We start from the raw sequence: 23,090 nt of genomic DNA, 5'->3' as shown, positions 1-23,090 counted from the left end.
GCCGCCTCACAATGATTTTTGTAATCTCGTAACACAGTTCCACTCTGCAGCATACAAAAATTATACCAGAGCATTAGTTAGAGAAAGAGCGAAACATGAGAGAAATACTGTCTGAAGGAATGCAATTAGGTGCAACATCAAATATCTGATTTCCCCCACAAGGCTGGAAGATAAAGAAATTGCTACTACAGGAGTGCTCCTCATCTACAGACTTGTTTCAAATGAACTTCTGCAATGCAACTGACTACAACCAGCATTTAAAATGATCTTAGCATTACGACACATTGAGAAAGTAGGTCAGCCCTAATTTTACTTTGTAAAAAAGACAGTACGTTACAAATATTACACTTAATAAATATGAAGTTCTGCAATTATATATTATTTGCCTCCCTTAAATGTTTGCTTTATATCAGTCATTGGCTTTGTTGCTGTCTAAAAACCCACATCAGTCAACTACTAGTAGAAAGGAAGCATAAACAAATCATTAAAATAATCTTGCTCAAAAGCAATTGTCTTTCATTTTGGCTGCCCGTAGTAACCAAGCCTCTTCAAACCCCCAACTGTGGGGTCCACAAGTGAGAAGCTTCTGAGAGCCTATTATTAACAACAACAAAGCAAACACAAAAATTGTGCTTCTGCACTCACTGCTGATATGCGACAAGTACTGCATAAGTGATTATTTGGTTAGATACAAAAGAAAAGCTAAATCTTAATATCAGCCTGCAGTAGACACTGCTACATTTTAAGACTGAAGTTGTGCAGTGGATGGGTATGAACAGTGACAGCTTCACACAAGCAACTGTATGCTAAATATGTGTCATGACGTATGCTAGAATAATGGATATTGTGTACCACACAGTAACTGAGGGAGAGTCTAACAGGAACTACTGTATTCTAAAAATTTGACATGTAGACTGCCAGAAAAAATAAGCTTAAACGCTTCCTAGTCTGAACTCCAAAACACCTGACAGGCATGTTCTTCTGTTTCATTCAGTGAAAAATGCTGTTCCATTTCATATTTTGGATTCTTCTCCCTGAGTCATTGTTTCAAGGATGTGTTACGAGAGCTGAGAGGGAAACAATGCTTGTCTGTGTTCACCTTTGCAAACTGTATTTGATCCTGCAAGCCCCTAGTTTATATTACTGAGCCACAGCAGGCCACACTGGGCTTATTGTGTACCATATTCAAACACAGAAATGATTCTGCAGAAGACTACGCAGGAAACGGCAGCATGTGGTTGCCATTTATCCTCTTCTTTTTCACTCCAAAGTGAAAGCTGTGGAAGGACCAGGGCACAGCGCTGCTTGGCTTGTTTGGCTAATGTGAAAGTCAGTGCATGAGACCGAGCCGTGGGCATCTCTGAGTGTAATTACACTGCAGTGCGCACCACAGGGAAACTTTCATTACTGCGGCTGCCCTGAGGCCCTCCACACAGACAGACCCCACAGACACTCCACCACCCTCCCCCTCGCCCCCAACACTGCATCCCGCTGCAGGGCCCGAATGCTGCCTTGACCCGCAACTCTCCAGGGGGGCAACAGACTGACTGCCTGCTCTGCCTCTGTCTGCTGAAATTCTCTCTCTACCTCTTTTTCACATCTGCATCAACTCCTATCCTCACTTCCATTTCCTCTGTTCTCCAATAGATTATTCCTCTTATTCTTTCTATTAGTAATGTGTTGATCTGATCTGAGCTGCTCAAGGTATATTTTGACGGCATCAGCTACACTAAACCCAGTCAACTCCTGCTGCTGTTTTATTCCATTGAGTTCAAATATCAGATTCGGTTGATTCGGTTTTGGCCAATTCCAGGCCATTACACAATGCACAAGATGGGAATACACAAAACAAAAATGCAAAATACTCAAACACATTTTTTTGCATCAAGACTGTAAGCAATGTTTTGAATGCCCTGTTCAGGCCAACAAACGAACAAATAGGCAGAATGTTTTTTAAGTGACAAAGGTGTCCTTTGCTCATCATAAAAAGGGCAAACAATGACACTGATCAGGCTGCTTTTCATTTTGGAAAAGCGAAAGTAGTGTGGAGAATTTCACCACTTCATTCAAAAGCTAAAACTCTGTGTGCTTGCGCATATAGTTCTGGCTGAGTGTAGCCCAGATTGAGCTGCTTTTGGAAATATAGCACCAGACGTGATGAAGCAAAAGGCAAGATAATCATTTTGATGTTTGGCAAAAGGTTGTTGGGACACATGCATTCTCAGAAAAAAGGCACTTAACTGTCACTGGGGTGGTACTCTCAGGGGTACGTCAAGGGTACATCTTCAGTGTCTTTCGTCAGGGAACATTTTAGTTTATAGTTTATATTAGTTGTATTGACTCCACACACCCTGTCTTGTCTCCAAGCTTTAATTTTTTTAAAACATTAGCTTATATAAAAAAGTACAAATGCATACCTTTACATACAGTACACCTTATCTAGAACACTGTGCACTTCCAGTTTTTAAACATCATTCTTTTGCATCAAATCAATCAGCAATACAGTGATGCAGCCTAGAAGGCTTGAAATTTCAGAATTCGATTCCTGCAAACCATTCTATGATCTTTCACGGCAGTAACAATTGTCTCATTTGCGACATGAGCACTAAATGAGCTAACACTAGCAAATCTGTTGGTCTTTACCTTCAAAGTACCTTGCTATCCACAAACACATCATAATCTAAAACATGTGATCTTGATAACACGGCAAGAGTCAGAGATCAGTTTAGAGAACTATGAGACAGGCTCCTTTACTTTGGGTATGCCGTTTCAGGCAAAAATAGGCGACAGCTAACAGGTTAAAGCAGATGCATCTTTGAGGGTGCATTTACATTGTTTGTATCTTAATGAACAAAAAAATGTATCTACCCTTTTTTTCTAACAACATGATCATTGCACGCCAACGCCAGAGGCAACAGTGATTGGTTGAATAAGGTCCTACAGCTGGCGAAAGTTTGCGAAAACAGAGCAGCGGGTAAAGTAAATGTTGCAAATGTTTCACCATTTTCACCAAATAGTGTTTGGTGTGAAAGATATCATCAGTTATACACATGTTCAAATAAATGTATTTGACATCCAAAAAAACTCCACAAATATATTCCACCACGTTAGGTGTGTGAAGGCCTTCAGAATACAATATACATGCATGAGTGGATGAATTTGTAGCAAAGGAAAACACTACAGAACATGGAATATATAATTGCAATGAAATTACAAGCGGCACAGCTTCTCTTCTTAGCAACAGCAGATAGTAAACCATCTAACACTCTGCTCGAGCCTTGAAAAAGAATACATCAAATCTCCATCATAGCTAAACTTTTTTCCCAAACAGCAGGACCTGGAATAAAAGCCAGATGAAGAGAATATGAGTGGGGGAAAGTAGCATGAACTGGATTTCATGTGGAGAGCAGAAAGATTTAAAATTCTTTAAGAAAGAGTAGAGGGCCTCATTAGTGCTGAGTGAGAATACCCCTGCCATCCGCTCAGATGCCAGCACGCTGATTAATATTGAAGAAAGACTTGGGCAAAAATAGATGATGAGCCCTGCAGGTTCATCATCATCAACAGAATTACATCCTGTGGTGCAATATGACCGAAAGCTGCATCCCACAATGCCGTGCAACACGTCCATGTGAGTTAGCATCAAGGAAACACAAGAGACATGCACGCATCATCCAGCCAGGAGAACATGACTAGTGGGAAGAGAGCCAGAGGCCCGGAGGAGAGGAGGAGGAGGCAGGAGGGAGGGAGGGAAACGAAGGATGTGGATATATGTGTAAGGGAGTGAGAGAGAGCAAGAAAGACTGTGTGTGGCTGAGAGAGAGAGAGAGACAGCGAGAGAAAAAGTAGTGAGAGAAGATGATAATCTCTATCCATGGAGTTAGCAATGGGCCTACTGTCCCAAATCCTGCACTGTGTGCGTGTGTGTATGTTTGTTCAGGGGGCTCACAAGGGAACAGACAGCTGGGGTCCATCCCCTTCTCTTCCTCAGTAATCTCAATGCCCTTCACTGACCAGATTACTGGCCAGATGACAAGCACACAGACACTGCGCAGAAACAGCTGCTCACCGCGGCTCCCTGCATTGCTCTATTCTTCCATCGCTGGAGCCAGAACGGTCAGCTTCCTGCCCGCAGTCCCCGCAGTCTCAACATCTGGACCAACGGACAAGTGCACATTAAGCACTGATGCATGAGTCTTGGCCAACTGAGCAGAAGCCTTCTTCTATTCTGTTAATTAGAGAAACTTGAGAAAGCATGGGGAGGTGACTAGCTATTGATTTGAGCCTCAGCTTCAGTTCAGGGTGGGTTCTTTTGAGGTAAGGTATTTCACGCTCAGGGTTCAGCAGGCATTCCTCTCCGATGGTACTGAGGTTCCTCGATTAGTTTAAGAATGACTTGATCTGATCTAAAAATACTGGTATCGGTGCCAATCAAAATACATTTTAATCAACTACTTTCAACTATATTGGGCCAAATTAAATGTCAATTCTTTGTTAACACTATTTTGTTGTGGAATCTGAAAAGGCAAATATTAAAACATAAAAAACAAGCATATATTTGGCAATTGTTCAAAAACTTGCATTGTTGCACATTCATATAAAACAAGCAATTAAATAATTTGGTCATTTTTCACCAAGATTAATTTTCCAAATTGCGAAGTACCTTGCAAATACAATGTCCTTAACATGCTTACTTATTTGGCAAAGCAGAACTAGTACCGTAATACAAAAACATGCTTGCATTAATTTGAATTTCTGTGCATTACAAACTCTGTCTTATAATGGCACTGCCTCTCTTTTCATATATTTTATGCAATTATTTTTCCTCTATACCCATAAAACTTTATAAATTATGCCCAAGGGTGAAATCCATTTGAGCATTCTACATAAGTGGATAATACCTCAGCCACAGACCTTAACTACTAACAGTTATTGTTATTATTGGTTACACCACATGATAAATGGTCATACCAAATGCTGAACAACATGCATGTTTAAAAAAGTTTAAATGAAAATGAAAACAGCCAAAATGCCACTTGTATTTTTCTGCAATTGCAGTGTTATGACTGAGGCTAAGCTGGCCGCCTCGCTTCAAAACTAGCCACGTCAAGCTGAGAAAAGGAGTACCTGCATATTTTAGCTAATCTATTGCATAAAACCCAATATGCTTGGTTGTGCCTGGCAAAAAATTCCACTTTCAAAACAATCAGTTTGTGTCTTCAGTCCCTAAATGATTAGTTAATGCTGTCAAAACAAAAGGTGATATCACACATCAAATGTTGTGTTTTTGTATTGTTTTCAATGTAATGTGAGTTTACCAAGTGCTGGTTTATGCATTATGCCACTGTATTTTCTAAAAAGACACAAAAAAGTATCAGCAGATGATGAATTGAATCAATTCAGGATTGGAGGCAAAAAAACTTAATTGGGACATCCCTAATTTGGTCATTAAGAAGCTTAGTTTTAGTGTAACTGACTACATGGCACATTGAAGAGCAGAGGGAGTAGAGCTAGGAGGAATGTGGTGGATATCTGGGGGGTGCTGACAGGTTTAGAAGGTTTAAGGAGGTGGACTATGCCTAACTGTCAGTGTGCCAGATTCTACAGCAAACCCCCAAGCAAACATACCTAATCCCACCACCCGCTCTACCCATCTGTACTGAGCCACTGTAGCTGACAAACCACCCATCTCACCCCCACCCCCCCAACAAACACACACACACACACACACACACACACATGCATAGAGACAGAGCTTAATTGAGAAAGCCGCATTCTAATTGACTGTGATTGGACCAAATCAATTACAGCTCATACCATGTCTGAGAGTGAATTAAGACAAACAAATTGATTGACTGGTTCAAAAGGTTTGGCTACTCATCATGCAGCTGTTAGGCACATCTGCTTACGAGACAAAGTGAAAAGAATAAAAATCACAATCAGAAAGATCGCTCAAAGTTACATAGTCATGTGCGACTCGGAGGTCCATAGATAAAGATGAAAGAGAGGAAGTAAAAGCAATACAGGCAAAAGAACAGAGAGAGAGAATATTCAGGTAACCTTAGGTGGACACATCTCAATGGATGTTATGCATTAATACCTTTATATAACCAAGTGACAGCAACATTCATGAATTAGTGAAGCCAGGATGTATTTTATCTAAATGTTTCATCACTATGCCTCGGAGCAAAGCTACAGTATTGGGCTTTCTACCTGATGATGTCATTCTGCAGGCCCACTTAAACTGCGGCTCTGAATGGAGTGCTCAAATGGATGACTAGGTCAGGGGGAGCAGAGAGGTTGTGAGGAGACTAGAGAAACACTGGCACTGCCCTAGATAAGGGGGTTTGTAGACTAAGACATGAATAATGGAACTACTACGAAGGCCATGTGGCTGACAGTGCAGATGTTCACTCCATAAACCCTGTCAGGTAGGACGAGCCAGAGACTGGAACTCACGGTGGGATGTGAATGAAAGATGGATTCTAGAAAAGGCAGCACTAAACGACCACTCACTGTGCCGTACTTCAAAAGTGGTCATGCATGGATACTATACAATTAGATAGAACAAACTGTATGTGCACAGATGCACTTACATGCATATATGTATGTAGGCTGCTGTCCACATGCATATGAAAAAGTACTTCAGGACAAACGCCTGTTTAATATTTCTTGGACAACAGTCTACATGGGGGGTGTCTTAAACAATGTGCTGTATAATTAATGTCCATTTCTATTACAAATTCTACTCTTGTCTGAAACTGGCTTTAGTCCTTTTTACTCATTATATATGTCACCTGTGTTTAGTTGTGATGTCATCCCTGTCCATGTAAATGGTCCTTGTGTCTCAGTTACCTACATGTACGTGAATTGTTTGATATTAGTGTACCTAAGACACATCTCAGTCTAACTGAGATATGATCATATAAACCGTTTCGTTTTCACATTTGTTGACATTTTATGCCAGCAATGTTAACAAGAGTAACAAAAGCAAAATCAATTACTGTTGTCTTTGTGAAGCCTTAGTTTAGCTGTGCACTTTTGTTTTTCCGGAGATTCAAGTTTAAACTTCAGACTGCCTGTTTCTCGGTTTCTGATTATGAGCTGCCCTTGTATCACCCCATCTGCTTGGGTCCTGACCCTGGCTGTAGATTATGGTTATGATTACTGGAAATGCCCTAATAAATGAAGCTTGTGCTTACATCCTAGTGACTCAGCTCTCGTCTGCTACAATTTCCTCTTCTTTATGCTATTCATTCAATTGTGAAAATATAATCCATGCATTTTTAAGGTTAATTAGCAGGAACTAAAAATATCAATGTAAGTCTCATTTGCCATGTAATATGTCAGAAATTTTAAACTACTCTAATTTGCAAATTACTACATTTCACCACAATTAGCTCCTTCACAGTCCATCAAAAGTTAATGTTCTTATGATATGCTAGATCCCTGACAGTATAAATTCCATACTGAAGTAATAATGTATTGGAAGAGTTTCACTCCACAACACATTATTGACCGCTTTGAAGAAATTTTGTTTTTTCATGATATATGTTGTTAGGGCATTATTATAGTTATTTAAAACTAATTCAAACTATTACTAATAACAAAAACTAGCCATGAAAAAATGTGCTTGTCAACTGTAATAAAAATAAAAACAAGTTTTCAAAAACACAAAAGCTAAATAAAAACTATAATGTCCACTGCAAAACTAACTAAATAGAATTACATTGTAGTTTATTGTAGTTTCTGAGAAAACAACTGGCTGATTTTTTTTGTGTGTGAATGAGAAGTGGGACTCTCTGGAGCCGACCCAAGCTCAGATTTTATTAGTATTAATTTTATTCTACTCTTATCAAATACCTACTATCACAGTGCTCATTGAAATACCTAAAACTACAAATAAAATTAAGTAAACTAAAACTAATACTTTTCAGATAATAAAAATAAAAGTTAAACTATCAATGCATCCTTACATCTAAAAAAAAAACAAAACCAAAAACCAAAAATGTTAACTAGATACAAATATAAACTAATGAAAACTTCAAAACTATAATAACATTGTTTTACACATACAAGAGACATCAATGCTATATTATGATTAATACCATCTTTATTGGAGAAATTAAAATGTGTTTTCTATCAGCTGTTATGCTTTTCCAAAACGTATCTCCAAAATTGATACAGAATTTTGGAATTAAACTTTCAGTTATGGTACTGTATATCATCCAGCCTCTCTTAGTCACCATTGTTACAGTGAGGGTCCATTGCAACCCTTCCCCTCTTCCCACACATCTAGTAAGTCTGTCTCTCCTGGAATTGATTCCTTACTGCCTATCTCATCCTCTCATCATTTACAAAGTTGCTCAATACATCTCATGGTTTCTTTGGATTGCACCCCAGGCAAACTTTACCAGTACAGACAATAGATTTTTTGTTTCTTTAGAGCTAAACTGCGCAGTCAGGTAAACAGACCATACCCTATGGAGCAAAATATGCAAGCAATTCATACTGAGGCTGCTGGACATAATGAACAAGAGTGCTACTGAAAAAGGTGAGGTTTCTTTAAGGGTGCATATGTCTGTTTGTGCAAGTATTACAGAGGCACAGTCTTTGATTAGCTAATTAACGGATTTAACTGAGACTAAACACAAACCATTAACTTATGGCCTTTTTGCAAGGCCACTTAATTTCCCAGTGGACCCTGGGCCAAAACCATGAGCCCTGCCGCATTTGCACAGCACCGCGCAGGTGTACAGGTCACCTATTAAATCCATAAAAACTCATTTAGCTCCTTAATGAAGCTCTGATTGACTCTGCAGGTCAACACGTGTTTGTCCATCTCAGCTAAGGCCCTCTCAGCAATGTGCACAAGAGGTGTGCTTCATTCCTCATACTGCTCTGCACGATTCTCTTTGATTTCATTTTGCTCTCAATAATTTGCTTCTGGGTTCCAATTGCTTACTTCCATCAATAAAACATTATTCTTATTTTATTTCTTACTCTCTACTTTTTTTAAACTCCCCTTTTGCCCAACTTTAAATTGCCTTCTGCTTTATTGTCCCTTGACTTATGAAAAGCACAGACAAACAGCACTACTTTTGGCAGACTTCAGGCATTCCTTATAAATACATAATAGAAACACAAAAACACACACACACGAAATAGAATAAAATATGCTGCGGTAAAGCAGCGGGGCATGTGGAACTAAATCAAGAGACAGTGATGGCTCCCATTTTTTTTCAGTAAGTGAAGGATAAATGAGAGCTGGGGTGAAACTGAGGCCAGGTGGGAGGACGGCAGAACACCTGGGGGGAGGATGACGAAAGAGCCAACTGAGGAAATGGAGAGACAGAAAGACAAATAGTGAGTCTAAATCTTTTCAACAAGTATGAGCAAATAGCTTTTAATGTACTTGAAGTGTTGGGGCAAAATGAAAAACCATACAAATGTCTATACATTCACATAGTTTATACGTATGCCGTGCGAGTACATAGTCCATTAATTTCTGCTAATAATTTGATAATCTGTAATAATCTCTAACACTTTATTGTAAGACAGTGCTCAAAAGGCTCCATAATACCTACAAAAGACCTACATAAACATTTATAAACACATTCTAATAGGTGTCATTTGTCATAAAGGTTGCATTTGTCAAGTTGACACAACATTTACAACAGATGATGTTGTAATGATGATCGTAATTTATTCCAACATTAAGTTGTGTCATAACATTTTCTGATGTAAAATGACATAGATGTAGCTCAGTGTGACAGTCTCACAGTGACATAATGCTGATAATTTGACATGGCTTGCAGTCATGCTGGTTAAATAAAAGTGAGCATTTTTGTGGTCTTCAGGTAAAGTAAGTCTCACTTCATCACTTATAAGATTTAAGCTATGTCATATCAGCAGCATTATGACACTGTGATATACACTTAGCTACAAAGTCAACTGTTATAACGTGCCATGCTATCAGCTGTTATAATGTGTCATGTCTTAGCCCAGTGTCAGATAGTAAGTGAACAGTTGGAAGGAAAAGGTACATGACAATTATCAGTGGGTAAAAAAGGGAGCAATGATTTGGTAAAACAAACCTAAAGAAAAAGTTGATGTAACATATTTGGCTGTTGGTTTATTCACTATAAGATTATTCTTGTGTAAAATGGAATTTATCCTCTGCCTTTGTGACAGATGACGCCTGCTGAAATAATACTTCATGAGTGTCCATGTAGGTTTAGGTAAGCTTACGTAGGTGTCATTTAGCCACATGAACAAAGCTCTACAGTGAAGTGTTGGCACTTCATCACTCATCTGCACCATACGACGAAGTGTGGTACAACAAAATGACCAATAATACATTTAGAGCTTTTCGAACCTTTTTCAAAAATGGTTCTATGTTGCACCAAAAAGAGTTCTTCTGTTGTAACGAAGTCAAGCTTGTAACAATAGATGAAGCATTTTCGGTGCTATACAGAACCATTTTTAAAAAGGTTCTATTAAGAATCATATTCAACACATTCTCCATCAATCTTAGGAACCATTTCACCATGCAAATAACCATTTCAGCATGAAATAGTTCTATACAGTAGCATTCCCTTTAGTAAAGAACCCTTGAAGAACCATCTATTTTAACAGTGCTGTTCAACCCCAAGCATTTTTCCTAGAACTAAAGCTTTGTCTAGACTAGCATCGCCCATTGATTTCCAGATGCTGGCTCTGTGCTCGCGCTCTCCACCATGGACTGCTCTGCTCATCTTTCGCAGAAGCTGGTATGGTCCAGTTAGCACCAAATTCTGCCACTTTATCTGCCTCACTCTAACACACAACACAGCTCTCCGAGGACTTAACATGGTCCAGTTAGCACCAGACGCTAACCCTTAGCCCGCTCACAGTAGCCAGGATAAATATGCGGGAATTAGTTCCAGCTGCATGCCTAAAATGCCTCCACTTCCATTCTGTCTTCCGCACACTTTCACTGACATTGTTATACACTCCCACACGCCCACACACAGAAATTGCTCAAATGCTGACAGCAGAACAAAAACATAGGTCGACTCTGAGTTGTCCGTAAATGTGTGTCTTTCCATTCATAAATTGAAAATGATGCAGCCTTCCACACATTCCACACTCTTGTCATCTCTCTAGCAGAGAATGAGGACCTACAGAGAGACGCCCTTCCTCTCAATCTGCCATGACTCAGAGCTAAGCACAGGACAGAATCCGTATGGTACCAGAGTTCTGACAGACAGCAAAGCCCATCTGACATTTAAGACTGTCAGCTTGAGCACCACAGTGCTGCACCAGCATGCAACACTGTGACCTCTTCAACATGGTGCAGAGCGATAGGAATGACACACAGAGACAGACAGATAGCCCGACAAACAGACAGACAGGGGATTAGCGAGATCACAGGGTGGTATGTGTGATGGCACCGATGTCACCAGTGACAAAAAATGGTGAGATGCCTTCCAAAGAAGCACAGTGGGTCCAACTCGACAATCACACGCTGTATTAGAGGTAGAGCAGGTCTGGCCTGTGATTCAGTGGGTTCTCAAGCTAAAAAATCTGTGATTGGATCAGCACTAACCTGCAAAATCGTTTGGTGTTCAACACCTTCATGTCCTCATTCTTCAGAAATGTGACATTTATGCCCTTTCAAATTTTATTAAATTCAAAAACTCCTGCACACCTCTTCATTTCTATTTTTAACGTCTACATCTGAGCTTGTAAGCTACGTCTTGCTTGTAACAACACAATTTTATGAACTTTCTAGGACAATATCATAAAATATTTGCACAATCCTAAAAAAATGTTTATGATCATCTCAAATGTATGGCCCAAAATATGTGGATTTCGGGTGTTTCAGCCACACCTATTGCTAACAGGTGTATAAAATCAAGCATATAGCCATGCAAGCTCCATAGACAATCACTGGCGGTGGAATAGATCATACTGCTCTGTTTAGCACTGTCATAAGATGCCACCTTTGTCACAAATCAAATTGTGAAATTTCTGCCCTGCTACACCTGGCCTGGTCAAATATAAGTGCTGTTATTGTGAAAGTGAAGCATCATGCAAACAGATCAGGGCCAAGTGCTGAAGCACAAAGTGCATAAAATCACCTATGCTTTGTTGCATCACTTACTATAGAGTTCCAAACTGCTTTAGGAAGCAACATCAGCAGAAGAACTGTACATCAAGAGCTTCATGAAATAGGTTCCCATGGTTTGACTATTTTTTGTGGTGGAACACCAGTGGCCTGTAGAGAGCCATGACCTCAACTCCACTCAACACCTTTGGGATGAACTGGGATGTCGACTGTGAGACAAACCTTCTTGTCCAACATCAATACCTGAACTCGCAAATGCTCTTTAGACTGAATGGGCACAAAAATTAGCATAGACACACTCCAAAATCTTGTGGAAAGCCTTCGTAGAAGAGTGGAGGCTGTTATATAAAGGGAGGCCAGCTCCATATTAACGCCCATGGTTTTGTAACGGCATATCCAACAAGCTCATATAGGTGTGATGGTCAGGTGTCACATACTTCTGCCATAAACTGGCCTAAGCAAAAGTGGTTGTTTCTGCCGTTTTACTTACTTTTATCTACTCTTCTTTATTCTAACAGGAGTACAAGATGCTGTCGTTGCATTATTTAATATGTAAATAAAGTGATCTAACCAAACTGAAAATTTGTGTTTTATCATTACTCTGATTAATGACATAATAATAAGAGCTTACCAATCCAAACTGTGCTCTAAATAAGACTGAACGGAATTCAAATTGAACATATTGCAAGTTAGATGCCCAGTGATGCCACAGCCATACATGGCCAAAACTCCAAGAACGCAAAATTGGCCTCTCTCTCTCTAGGTGCGTAGAATGGCCCTCCCTCTTCCCTCATCACTCAGCACAATGCTAGCCAACACAGACATAACCTTATCTACCATAACAGAACTGGCAGGTAGCATTCTCCTCCAAGCATGCTGAGCTGACAAATCACACTGCATTAGCAGCGCCTCAAAAATGCAGTGGCTGACTTCATGTATCTCATATGAAGCAGGTGCAAGCTTTCACACTCCAGCTTAGTAGCATTGTGTGATGGGGAGAGATCTAGTTAGCGGGTGGGACTGGCAAAGACTAAATTGGGGAGAAAAACTGGTAGCTCTGGATCTACATGCATAAATTGATAAAATGATTTTATTGTTGCTAATATGGACATGCACACCTCAAACCTCCAGAATTAAAAACAAGCATGAGGAGATCAGTACCAGTACCAGTACATCAGACTTTGTATCTGCAAGTTCTGATTCCCTATATTGGAATTACTTTTGTGAAAGACAAGGTTTGACTGGTGCACCTCTGCTGATTAGCCCAGGCCAGCAGTGTTTGGTTCATCAGTTCAGCTGTATGAGTATGTAAGCCAGAAGCACATCCTCTCCAATTGTCAAAAGTCATTAAAGAATGCATAACCAGGGGCCATTAAAGAGGTCTGTAATTATTTGTCATAATCACTCTTTCTTTCCTCCATCATCCCTCCTATTCTCTCTCAGCGCCTCATCATTAATGCAATCTTTTATTATTACAGCTGCCAACCAACAGCCCCAATTCCATCAGCCACCAGTCAGTCCCACACTGGTGGTCTGCAGGGGGCTGGTATGAGGAGCCATGTTTGATGGACTGTATTCTGAAACAGGGTTCAGCTGCAGACTGGACTGAGATGCTGGGGGTGTTGCCAGAGTTGCTGACAGTGTTAGCAGGTGATGAGTGTGTTATTAAAATAACCTCCATCTGCTCTGACAACAGAGAAAGCGCCCAACTACGCACAAGAACAGTGGCACACCATCAACTCTCATCTTAAGCTGGTGTAAAAGACAGGGCTACAGAAGAGATCACCTCAAGCATGTGTCAGTATTGTAGATAATGATAAAAGGGAAACTTTCTTGTACTGAATGAATCTTTTTTGATGAAAAAATGCAAAAATAAAGGGTTCAGTATCGAGATACAAACAACGGCGGAAAAGTCACAGACCACTCTTCATTGTTGTATTTTCCTGTAAAATACCCACTGAATACAAGTAATTCATTTTTCAGAAGATATTTATGATAAGATTAGATCCAATTGCATAAGGAAGGAAAAGTCAAAGGATAAGGAAAATACTGAAATTTCCAAAACTGAAGATCAAATAAGAGAAAACTACTGTGACTGTGCACTCCTAACAACCATGCAACACCTCGTAAAGGTTAACTCAAAGGTTTCATGTTTGAGAGACAGGAGATAATCAAGGTCAACTCTTGCTTCAGATCTCAAAATATCCACAGGTGTTTCTGTCAATCCCTCCACTGTGAGAAGACAACACAGCTCTACAAGTTTGAAAGATGTGTAGCTGTCAAGAAGCCCTTACTGAGAAAAGAAAATAGACAAAAAGAAAGATGAATATCTGCAAATCAAAGAAACTGCTAATGTTCTCAGAACAACAGACCAGCAACTCCAGAGTCCAGACCTTAACATAACTGAATGTGATTAAGCCTAATTCAAAATATAATATACAGTCTGAATCAGTAAGTAGTTACAGAGTGAAGATATCTCCCTACAATATGAATTTGTGCAAATTGTGGTTAATATAGCTGGCTATCGGGTTTTCAGTCAGTTGCCTGTTAGCTAGCTAAAGAAAAGGGGATAAGCCAAAAGCAGGAACATTAGCTAGTTGAAGAATCAACCAGTTTAGGAATTTTAAGGAACTTCACAGATTATTTGTTTTCATACTTCTATTAAATATTTTGAAAAAGTCACACCAGTATTAGCTATACATTGTTTATATATAGCTAATGTAGCTGATGTTGTGTTGATTGTAACACAGTTTTATATCTCTGAATTCCTAAATCTGTAGATGGTAATGAAGTGGTGGCAGCTCCACAAAAGGCCAGTCAGTTGAGAAGATTTTTGTCAGCTCAAACAAAGAAAGTGAAGTCAATGGTCCTTAAACTTCTAAATCTGAGGTTAATAAAGAAAATAACATTACTAAATAACGTTAATAATAACGTTACTAAGCACAGGCAAGGAGAGGCAGAGAAAGAACCCTAAGATAACTGACAGAGCTGAGGAAGCAGGTCTGATAAAGGTTAGCGATGAAGATTAAAGTGAGTGTTGTTTAAGCATTCATTTAAAATTAATATTGAATTTGTAAAAATGATATTCCATTAATATATCCTAATTTGGAGACCAAATTAAAAAAATATTGATTCAAATGTCACTATGACCATGTCACCTAGACTATTAAACATGTAAGCACAACTACAGAACAAAATCACAACCTGGTTGCACAAACTGAGACTATATCAAGCTATAATCTGTGTATCTTAATAACATATTTAGGAGATAGCATTGCTTGACTTTAAAACCTTTGCTTGATCTGTGATCTATGTAGTTGCACACATTTAAGTTGCAAAGTATTTAAGTTGCAAAAGATTTGTGCTTAATACACTGTTAAGAGACAGATCTTCTGTGTGCTAACTTGACCAAATAGCCATTTTTCATACATTTTCCACCTATTGCCACTGTAAAAGTTTCACGATGAACAGAGATTTTGGGACCACTTAAAGACATCCTCCCAGGGGAGCATGTCCTTAGACCCACCAAATAAAAGCTAAGCCCCCTATCCATAAATCTCTAGTGATGCCCCTGGGTACTGCTGCAAGCCTAGTATGTAAAAATAGCCAATATTTCAGAGATTATCTTTTGAATTCCTTCAATTAATCTCAAGTGTGAAACTACAGACCTTTTCTATCATCTAGAAGGGTCAATACTGGACCCCACAGATCCAAACACAACCCAGCTTTGGAGCAGTGGTATGTGACACTGTAGATCAAGTAAGGTCTTTTTCTGAAAAGCCACAGAGAAGGTCACTGCAGTAGCGCAGACAGAAAGTGATGAACATGTCAGTGTAGGAGAGACAAATGCAAAAAAAATCTTTATGACATGCAGAAGCACATATTCCATTCTGACGTTAAAGATAAAGTAAATGATGGAATAAAACACATTAAAAGATGCTACACTGCAAAAAATAAAGTACGAAAAATTACTCTCATACAAACCTATAATGAACAGATATGCTTGAAATGCAGCTGTTGTGTCTCAACATCACCATGATTTGGCTCATGTTGCCTAAAGCTCCTCAAGCAAAATCCTTTCCCACATTTACACATTTAGTAACAAAATGGAGAACTACAATATGTTCCAGAAGAAGCTGTACAAACTACAGGATGTAGATGACAACGAAAGGTGTGATAAAAAGGAAGCGACAATAAAAGAGGTTCAAGCTAGAGCATTTGTGTTCATTTAAACAACTCGAGTATCAAAAGTTATGATGTTGGGCTTGGGGCCGTGGCAGATTAGAGGTCACAACATTTTCATGACTTTGTGTGAAATCCCATGAAAGCATTCTCTTTTTTGTAAGAGTTCATAAGATGAGATTGATTCAAGATGTTACACTATAGAACTATCAAGTAGTGAGGTGCAGACTGAAGGAAAAAACTAGGAAAAAAGACAGATAAAGGGAAGTGAAACAAAGAAGAGATCCCACAAGGCTTATATTCCATTCAGCTACCGTGGGGTTAGAGAGGAAGAGATATCTTCTCCAGTGCCTGTTTCACCACATATAAGTCACTGCACAGAAATCTGCCTGCACTAGAGATCATCGCAAGTCAAAACACAACCCCCCAGTTAGAACTCTGGCCCATGTGCTGACACCAGGGGATGGCTGGAGCAAATGCTTTATGATAGATTTGAAGTGTTTCAAGCAGAGGAGCAAAACCAGAGCTTCTGAGCCCAAGGGAGGAAAGAACAGACCTGGCCGAAGTCATTGGTTATAAGTCTCTTTTTTTCTAAAGGCCTTCTACCACAGGGGACACTTCAAATGTCAGACCTTTAGCACAAGAGACAAGGCACTACTGTGCCTACTGCAATATAAACATGTATGATGTTGTACACGTACAATTAGTAATTAAACTCCCACTCCACAAATGTGACATCAAAACAACAAGAATCAAAGCCTCATGATAACAACATTGCTGTCTGACTTCTCCATTGGGCATGGGCCTGGTTGTGTTCACATCAACTTGTCAGACCTTTATTTTACCTATGAACACACTTCATTCAGGGTCCCTATGGAAGTCAGGAAGCCTGCTTATGCAAGTTGAAGTCAAATTAACCTATTCATGCCAAAGCTGTTCAAAGATTGGACAAGACATGTGCAAAAATGACATTCAATCCAATGATTTTGGGTTGGAGTTTAGAATTCAATGTCCCTGCATAACCAAGTTTCCAGATGCTAAGCTACCGAGCTATAAAATGTTATTATAGCTAGTTGAAACAGGTTGTTTGGACGAATATATTAAATATATTGTCACTGTGACTTTACAGGAAAGGGCAAAAACATTTAATTTTAATTTAAGTCAATGTGAAGATATTTTATTTTATGTAACTTTAGAGTGTTGCTATTGGTCCAATCACCATAAAATTTTCACACAATGTTCAAATGATACAAAAAACTAAAAATCAACAAAAATGGAGATGCATGTTTTTTGGACAGTGACAATATACAAAATAATTATCATTTAAAAGTATTAGCATAATGCAATCAAAATTTCCACATTTTCACAAAAACTGTGCTTTGCGCCACCGTTTCTCATTACGTTGAATGGAGTTTTGCCAATAACATTTCCACAAAGCTTATCAAACCTCACAACAACATTAGTCATCATTTCTAGTTTGTTTGCCTTTCACTGATGTGATGATGCACAAGGCCTCTCCTTTCTGCCTCCAATAAAGTTCCAGAAAACACAATGTAAATTATTAAAAAATGTTTGTATGATACTGAAATTGCATGTTACATTAAACATCCAACAAGTTTGACTGAAAACAATAAGACAAAATAAATCATGGTGTAAAAATTGGCTATCAGACCTACCTGAGAACAACCTGGGCCTGGTCCTAATAATCTGATGAGCACAATCTGAGTGATTGACAGCCCTCAGTCCACAGCTCCCAGCCTGCTACATCACAGAAGCAGAACTAAACATAAAAGGGCTTACAGGTCATGTTGTCGACCCCACAGCTCACTAAAACCATTATCCAGCTTTTATATGGCAACATCCTGAAGAAGGTTTCTTATTCACTTTACTGCATGATGTGCATCCAGGGGATGAGCGGATGTTCTTGCTAGCTCAGTTTTGATTGCTAGGTTAGTTTTTGTTCGTCACTAGCTTTCTCGCTGTAAGTTTCTCCAAATTGAACAGAGAGAAGAAGACCATTGGGGAGCACAGTTTTGTTAAAGCTATGTGGGCAGGAAAACCCATATCAGCCTTACACTTGGTGAGGATACTGCTTACATAGGCACTACCCAAGATTAAGACTGCCCAGTTTACATTGAGAGGAGAATGTTGGCAAAATACATTCAGGGAATTGGAAAGTCATTGTCAGGACATACTTTGTATATGTATATATTGTGCTCACAAGAGCAAGATTAACCTACTTAAAAAGAAAACATGGATTTAAGTTCGCTTAAGCTTTAACATCACTTCTTTCAAATTTCTAGAAGCTGCTCATTTTCAAGTATTCTTGCCTAAAGATAAAGCTCCCCACTTGCCTCTGGTTAAACCAGTGGAGTAAATGTGACATACTGTGTTGTCCCACCATAATCACCTATTCATCTGCACATCATGCCCAATGGTCAGTCATTTATTTCTCATTTGTTTAACACAGCCTTGTCTGTTGCCTTCCTGATTAGTTTTGCTCGGATAAACCTTTTCTACTTCCTTGACCTGGAGCTCTGCTCCTTTTTTTGCAGATATATTGACTTTCGGACAATTTTGTCTCCTCTTTTTCTTCAACCTACAGTTGTGCAACGTCCACTGATGAGGTAATGTGTGGAGGCTTAAGAGCTATTACCATGATCTCCGACACTCTGGCCTTGTGAGTTTAACTCCCTGCTCTGAGATGAGGTCTCTACCATACCACCCCAAACATCTTTCCATTGGTGTTGTTGCATGTCTTCGGGGGCATGAATGACCATCAATCAATACTCATTCATCCAGATAATACCACCATGGTGCATTCTATTAACAAAGGTCACTCAAATTCCCCCGTCACATACATCTCCTCAGATGCCTCATCTGGATCTCTGCATGCAATCAATTTGTCATCAAAGCTGCTCACATTCCTGATCATAAAAATCTAATCACTACCTCCCCCTACCCCTTCTTCCACCATCTCTCTCTTGCTCCCTCTCCCTTGTTTCACTCTATTTGACAAAGCTCCCACAGTAGACCAGTCACTCACCACAGACCCACCTTACACCATCCAGTAATCCAGTAATAGTCAAGTAAACCACCCACTATATTATGATCAATCCTGTTTTCCTGAGCAAATGTCAGATGGACTTCCATTCTCTCTAAATTTACTTAGCATGCACCACCTTCAAAAGCTTTCCTGTAAGAAACAGTAAATATGCATTCTAAAAAAATAATCCAAAGAAAACATTAGATGCATATTAGCTACACACTCTTCCCTGCTGTTCCAATTTTCAGATATTAGACAATGACACTATCTATCACTAGCCATTTAATGAAGCAAAATTAGCCAATTATGCAGAGGAGTTACAGTTTTCATCTTTAATCTCTAATCAAGTATACCCCACTCCAACCACACCAACCATTTTGAAATGATCTCTCTTTGCAATCTATTATTCACCTAGGAAAAACACTCAATTGCTATACTACTCAAAAGAATCCAGCCATTAGTGACGTAACAATACTCATATTTTCTGGTTCAAAACATTTTTCAAGATCTATACATCCTAACTCTTTTTTTATTTAGCAGTACTGTACTAAAACCACTACAATCCTACCAGCCATTATTTCTGCCCTTGATTTTATCCATTTCCTAAAGCACTTTGAGAATGTGCCCCGCTAATTCTCCAAAAAATAAGGTGAAAATGCTTTTTATTTTGGAGAGTTCTCTGGTGATTTTCTTGGGTTAGCTTGTACCACCAAACCATGAACTGAAATATGATGATATTCTTCAATCTGCTGTTCCTAGTTCTTATTCAGCTATTCAACATAAATGAATATACAAATATGCAAAGGCTTGTTGCTGTTACTCAGGGGTACTGCATTCGTTAGCTAAATGTGATGTTAGCAGGTCACTCTTGACTTCACTTGACATACTGTCACTGATCTGCTAATCGCCAAATGGTCAGCTAATCACCTCACTATCAAAAGCAGAACCAGGCATAATTGGCTGAAACTGTGCGCCTGATTCTGAATTGTTTCTTGATCTATTGCGATTCCAGACTCATAAATAATGCTGCCACTTCATTAGTATGGTGGCAAAAAGCTAGAGGGGGTGTTTCATTTTGTGCTGCAGCAGGGTCCCAAATTAAGCAGTTAATATTTGCGCATATTACAATACATTCAGGCAAATAATAGTTTGTCAGGCCAGTAACCTACCAGGTATTCATGAATGATTACAGCACCTGGTTTTTAGTCCAGTATTATCCTAACTTTGTGACATGTGCAGAAAACATTAACACCCAACACAAAGCAACTAAGAGTCAGTGGGAAATTCTGTTACAGTGGCCTGAAGCACTCTCCCTCACTCACCCACGCATGGCAAAAAAGGTCACCTTCTGGTCCATTTCTCTTACAGAATGTACAGCACACCATTCGGCTGTACCTTTGCTATATACAAACACACACAAACACTATACAGTGGATATCAATGTCACTGTCACACACACCAAAGCTCACTGCTCACAAAGCCCATCACTCACAACAACATAAACACACGTTCCAAACATAGCTATATTACTGAGCAACACACAAAGTCTACACACCAACCCAACATTTCACTTTACAGTTTCGTGCAAACACTATATGGACAAAAGTATTGGGACACACCTCTTAATCATTAAAATTCAGGTGTTTCATTCAGTCTCATTGGCACAGGTGTATAAAATCAAGCACATAGCCATGCAGTCTGCCTTTAAAAAAATTTGTGAAAAAATAGGTGGTTCTAAAGAGCTCACTGAATTCAAGCATGGTACTGTAATGCCACCATTGCAACAAGTCAGTCTGCTAAATTTCTTCCCTCTTAGATATTCCACAATCAACTATGAGAGGTATTATTGAAAAGTGGAAGCGTTTAGCAACTCAGCAAGGTGTCAGACCATGTAAAGTTACAGAGCGAGTGCTGAGGAGCATAAAAGTCACCAACGCTCTGCTGACTCTGCAAGTGCAGAGTTCCAAACCTCCTCTGGCCTTAACATCAGCATAAAAACTGTGTGCCAGGAGCTTCATGGCATGGGTTTCCATGGCCAAGCAATTGCATGTAAGCCTTACATCACCAAGCACGATGCCAAGCGTCGGATGGAGTGGTGTATTCTGCAGTGGAAATGTATTCTGTGGAGTGATGAATCACACTTCTCCATCTGTCAGTCTGATGGATGACTCTGGGTTTGTTAAATAGTAAATGTTACCTGCCTGACTGCATTGTGCCAACTGTAAAATTTGGTGGAGGAGGGATAATGCTATGAGGTTGTTCAGGGGTTGGCCTAGGCCCCTTTCCAGTTCCAGTGAAAGGAAATCTTAATGTTTCAGCATACCAAGACATTTTGGACAATTGTATGCTTCAAGCACAAGAAACATTGCACAGTTTGACAGAAGAATAAATCTCACTAATAACAGCCAATTCTAGATACAAACATGACACAGTCAGTCAAACTGAAACTGAAGCTGAAAAGAGCTGACTTCTACAAGTGGACAATGATCCAAAACCTACCTTAAAATCCACCATGAATTCCTGTACCCTTACAGTCCCCTGACTTAAAGATCATTAAACATCTGTGGGTAGATCTTAAACAAGTTGAGCATGCAAAACAGCCTAAGAATATCACAGAACCAGCATTCTGCAAGGAAGAGAGGGTGAAATTTCCTTAAACAAGAACAGAATGTCTTCTGCCTCGCTATGAAAAGCATTTGCAAGCTGTGATACCTGCCACAGGGGGATGTACTAACTTAGTAGGGTGTCCAAACGTTTGCACATGCCACAATTTCATTTTTTGCTATTCAATCTAGTTAAACACACTTTAAAAACATGGTTCTTTAAGTGTTCTTCAGTAAAGGCAATGATTTTATTTCGAACCATGAGCTCTACATATAGAACCAATTCATGCTTAAAAGCATTATTCTATTGTTACAATGTTACAGTGCTATATAGAACCATATGTAACACATTGGCAGTCAATTTGAAAAAAAAAATCACAATGCAAATAACCATTTAAGCATGAAATGGTTCTTTCTAGAACTCCTGGTTCTAAATAGAACCACTGCCTTTCTTAAATGACCCCTCAAGAACCACCTTTTTAAAGAGTGAATATAAAGTAACTGTTTACTCACATTTGCAAAAAAAAAATAAACAGTTTGCTGCAAAGGCTGTGTTCTTCAAAAATCAACTAAATATGTCATTTGGCCAGGGAAGCCCAAATTTTGCACCTATTCTACTTTTTTACCATAATACTTCTTTGTTTTGCATCCTGAAAAAAATAACTACCTATACAGCTAAAAGAGTGTTTACTGTTTAAGAGAGAAGACATAGTCAATAATTCTGATTTACTATTCATCAAAAGTATAAAAAAGGAATTCAAACTAACAAAAAGGGCATATGTAACACAGAATTCGTTAGAATTAAACATGGCAGAATATGTAATTTAGCTTTCAGGTCACAGTACAACATGTGCCTGTTCTGCTTTAGGCATTGTTGCTCTAGTTTAGCGTGCAGCATAAAAGATCAAGCTTTTCCAAAGACGTTCTACTACTGAAATTCCTAGACATTCGTCTCACTGTAACACACACACTGAGCGACCGGTTGGCAAACGATATTAAGCTCATTAGCGAATGTATTAAGTCAACCATTATTATGACCGTTTAAATGTAATTTACTAACATTTTATTCTTTCATGGCTTGTAATTACCCTATTAAGTCCTCCATGTAATTTCTGGTCCATCTCCTTTCATGCTTGAGACTCTTCCT

At 39.1% G+C, this 23,090-nt stretch overlaps 1 protein-coding gene across 1 annotated transcript in view; it reads right to left on the bottom strand.

The window, feature by feature from the left end:
* The window catches only part of LOC118824789 (roundabout homolog 2-like), a 138,649-nt gene that overhangs the window by 105,184 nt on the left and 10,375 nt on the right, over positions 1 to 23,090 (bottom strand). The window lies entirely within an intron of this gene.

The sequence above is a fragment of the Colossoma macropomum genome, unplaced genomic scaffold (genome assembly GCF_904425465.1).
Source record: "Colossoma macropomum unplaced genomic scaffold, Colossoma_macropomum, whole genome shotgun sequence".
Classification (NCBI taxonomy): Eukaryota; Metazoa; Chordata; class Actinopteri; order Characiformes; family Serrasalmidae; genus Colossoma; species Colossoma macropomum.
This window is presented reverse-complemented; position numbering and strand designations above follow the sequence as displayed.